At 34.7% G+C, this 4670-nt stretch overlaps 1 long non-coding RNA gene across 1 annotated transcript; it reads left to right on the forward strand.

Moving 5' to 3' along the window:
* Positions 1-626: 626 nt before the first annotated feature.
* On the forward strand, positions 627-3906 carry LOC144673008 (uncharacterized). Its single transcript, XR_013574243.1, has 2 exons — positions 627-1130; positions 1478-3906. It is a non-coding gene; the product is annotated as an uncharacterized LOC144673008 (long non-coding RNA).
* Positions 3907-4670: the final 764 nt, after the last annotated feature.

The raw sequence follows: 4670 nt of genomic DNA on the forward strand, positions 1-4670 counted from the left end.
TTTAAAAATTGATTTAAAGAACAAGGGTATTTGTGGAACAAGGGAACAAAAACATTTTTGCACAATCAAGATCCAAATTTTATAAAGGGAGAAAATTAAACTGCAACTTTTCTTTTTAAATGTGCATCTCAAACATTTGCATAGTTTGTATTGCAAAATATATTTAAATTGATTTCTTGGTTAGTTCTGGCCTTTTTTGTTCTTGTAAAGTTGCAATGATTCACTTAAACTGCCAGCTGACATCTAAAGATTGCTCAGAGTTTGATTCTTAAATAATTAGCAAATCCAGGTTTTATGAGAATGAAATAATCAGCTGAGCAACATATTTAGATTTTAAATATATGAGCTGTAAACTATTGAACAGAGTTCAATTGGCAGAACACAGGTCAGATGATTGAAGTAACTGTGGTTGTAGTGCATAGAATTGAATTTTTTGTAACCTCCCATGAGGCTTGTACTCTTGGGAACCCGTCTCGTATCAACAAGCATTCAGTGTGATTGCAGAAAAATCTATATTTTTATATTCGGCCAAACAGTTTAGCTAATTTCTCTATAGAATTAACTACAGCTTATTAGGTGAACTAATTCCTAGCTGGTTGGTTGAATTTTTCTGCAGCAGATAACTGTCAACATTTATTTTTTCTGAAAGTTCAGTATCAAAGTACTAACAACCTTGAAGCAGAAAGGATTTTCAAAAGTGATTTTATTTCAAATTTCACTCCCATTTGGATGGAAATTGGTGCTACGTACAAAAGGAAATAACAGGAAGTTTCACCTTGTACCTTGGTTTCCACCTGTTTTAATTTCTGTCTCCACTGTTGCTACCACTAAATAGAAGCAGATAACGGCTCCCATGTTTCCAGTAATTCTAGTAGCAGTACAATGTTTTTGCACATAATTGAGAATATTTTTCAGCTCCTCAACTATTTATTATGTTTCCCCTTTCCAGGCTGTTGGCCACTACACAATCTCCTTCAACAAGGAAGGCATTAAGTTTGGTCTATGAATATCTGTAAGTCTGCCTCCAATGATGCTGTTAACCTGCCCTTTGATGTTGAAACAAGGTTATAGATCATGGTATTATATGGGCAAGACATGAAGACAAAAGCAGAAGTAAGAATATATGCACTGTAAGTAATAACAGATTGACAATTAAAAATAAGAGTCACTATTTGAACCAGAAGTGATCTGCTTGAATGGATAAAAAAAATGATGGTATACCGTTTTGATACAGTCACCTTCACACACATTATAAGCGCTTCCATCTAACCTCAAACTCTAACTCAAAAACCATACTTGTTTTCTTGCTTATTCCCATTCAAACTCATTGCCGGTACTACTTGTACTTCTTTGAGATATTTGATTGAATTTTCAGCTGTGGCTCTGTTGTTACTTGTTCCAGATTTAGTTCAGAATCAGAAGTATTCTTATAGGAAGAATAATTGACTCTATGATGTTTTCCTTCTGTCTATTACAGCATTTAGCATTACCTGGGCATTTGTTTGAGCAATGGGTGACAGCTACAAGATCATCTGTCAAGTTCAGCATCAGTGAACCTGATTCAATCAGGTCGAGCCAAACAATGGCAAATTTTCTAGCACCCACTGGAGTAAAATGGAATGCTTTGAGTACTTTACCAAGTGAGCCAACTGAGAATGAACAAAACTCACCTAATCCATGCATTTTGATTTAAATGATCACTTAGGGATTCAAATCATGGTCTTCCACTCAGGCTGGAGGCAGCTTAATGCTTGTTGAACTACCATGAACATTTGAGTCATTCCTCATGTAAATTCCAGGTTGAAAGAGCAAACCTTGTTAGATTAATGACTATAGCAATTTAATTGAAACTCTCGATGCTAAGAACAGGAGATAATTGAAGTGTATCTTAAATAATTTATAATCAAATTGAATTGCGGCATATGAAATTGAGTTTTAATGAGATTTTACTATTGTTAACGTTTCAAGATAATTTTTAAGAATGAAAAATGCCATTAATGATATATTTTTAAAACCTTTAGTTTAAATTATGGGAATAAAACATGCTCCAGATTGCATACCAGAAACTTTCACTAGAGAACTATTGAAATGTGCTGCAATGAGCCAAAAAAAGCACAGTATTCCACTGGAATCTGTTTCACACCCTGCTGTTTTCTATGGAAAAATTGGTGGCAAAATCACATAATGTTATCCAGAGAAAGATTACTGTTTACTCTTCTCGCAGAGTGATTAAGCTCTAACTTATATTCTGTGTGCAGTAAAATGTGAACAAGATGCTTCCTGAATAGCTTTGTCCTGCTTCACTGCATAAAGTTCACCATGTAGTAGTTAGTTTTCTACTTGACTCTTTATCCCTTGTAAATGCAGTTCCTAGCGCATATTTGCATTTTGTACAGAGTGGTTCTAATCCATAAGCTAAATTGGTTTATATTTATCATTGTACAGAAGACCTGAGACTACATATTATGAATATGATGAGTGCTATACTATCAAGCATCTAAATAGTGGTAGGAATCAGATTCTTCAGTAAATGTTTAGCGTTATGGGCTAATTAGAGAATTTTTATCCACACACAATGGTTTTAGTTTTACATTGATGCAAATCACCCAGTGTTATTTTGGTATGAAGTCATCAAAATTTAATTTAAGTAAGATCACCTGAAGGAGCAAAACTCGCCATGGAGTACCTCCCAGCAGCTGCACGAGAAACATTTTATAAATTTTAATATTTTAATGTTGATGATCTGACTGCCATGTTGCCTATTTATTCACATTAAAGCAGACCAACTTAGCTGCTTTTAAGCAGATCTTTGTATGTGCATTATTGTACCCACTCATAGCATGATGTGGCACCAGCGGTGTAACTTAGGTCTTGTTGTTGATTCTAAACATGTCCTGGTATCAAACAGACACTCAAAGCATGACTCTGCCCTACCTTATATAAGTTGAAGTGTTGTGTACTTTACACAGTTATGCAATATAATCATTGGAATGTGCCCATGATTTTTATTTGAACTTTTTCTGAATGTCAGAGTTGTACATTTGTGTTCTCAATGTTTATGTATAAAAATAAGTTGTGCTGTCTAACAGAAGTGCCCTGTATGTTTGGATGAGGTCAACAGCTCTCTCAAATATTTTGTTCATAAATCTCACACATAGTAATGGACTAAGGCTGACAATTACGTATGTTGTGTCCTGGCTTGCGGGTACTGAGCACACATTTACTGTAACATAAAGTAAGATTTATTACCCTAGTTTATAAACTTGGCACGGTGTCTAATAAACTATAATCCATGAGGATCTTGATCTTGACATGAGGTATTCACAGATTTTTGCTGAGACATTTGTTCCATCTGTTTAAAAAAAAAACAAGCATATATTTTCTTTAAAGGGTTTTTTCATATATTTTGCAGTTGTAGAAACCAGAGGTTGCAGCTAATGTTTGTTTATATACCAGAACTTAAATCTTAAAGTTAAACTATTATCAATATGGAAAAGAAAACTACAGGAGACTATGCAGTGTCGCTAAATCTTGCTACAAGCAATAAGTCTGGATGGGGAAAGAGACTGTTTATTTATAAACAGGCTTTCATACTTATATGCTGTGAGTAACTGGGTAACAAGCAACAATTAAGACCTTTTACAGGTTTCCCTATATTAAGTTTTCATATAAATGGATTTGACTATATTTAGTATTACCAGTGGAGTTGCAGTTTTCTTGAATACATTCCAGTAAGGCTTGAATACAAGCTTGAATTCATTAAATGTCTTGACTTATGATGTCTGTTAGTAAATAAGATGGTTTATTAGCTCTCAGGTCAGTCTTTGATGTCTTGATCAAAGATAATATTTATTCTGCTAAATCCAAACATGAGGAATAAACCTCTGTTGCAAATAGTCTGCACCTTACCTCTGACTTCCTGTCTTTCTTGAAGAGGGTGGAGTGGGGGTGTTCGTTCTTTCATCTCCATTCTATTGCCACTTTGGTAACAAATGCATTTGTTCATTTCCCTATTTTGGTAGATTTGAGTGGATTGTTTTTGCTGTCTGCAAAACTAATTTCAAGCTTTAAGTTGTTGGAAAACTTGGGCATAAGTTTTCAAGGATTCAACCCTGTATCTCAACATGGCTCTCACTTTTAAAATGGCCATCCACCACACAAAGTTGTCCATGATCCCATGTGCCCTATAAACGTACAGCAGTGGTTGCCATGTTTCTCAAAGTGAGATCATCTAGCCTGTCATTTCAATTAAAAGTGAAGTAAAACCCTGTCATGTCAGCCAGTTATTCCTGCTGCCCTAATTAGGACTATAGTCTCTTTTAAAGTCGGACCCCTACTTGGACTCTTTGTTGATGTGCAATGTGAAAGGACAGTTTTGTAACTAATTGCATCACCCAGTTCCCTCCATGCTAGTGCTCCTTCAACAGCAATATTTTTGCCAAAATCATTTCCAACTTCATATATTTGAAATTCCCCTTTAGCTGCAGAAAACATAGCAAGAAGCAAAATTCTAATATACCCATGGAAATGATGGAAAGATTGACTTAGAAAACAGTTTTGTAAAACAGTTCTTCTCTACAATTATTTAAAAAAATGTAAATGGAGCTCTTTATTGCAAAGTAAATACCTTCCTTTCAGCAAGATTGTTAACATCAGATTTCTTGCTAGAA

The sequence above is a fragment of the Cetorhinus maximus genome, unplaced genomic scaffold (genome assembly GCF_964194155.1).
Source record: "Cetorhinus maximus unplaced genomic scaffold, sCetMax3.hap1.1 HAP1_SCAFFOLD_196, whole genome shotgun sequence".
Classification (NCBI taxonomy): Eukaryota; Metazoa; Chordata; class Chondrichthyes; order Lamniformes; family Cetorhinidae; genus Cetorhinus; species Cetorhinus maximus.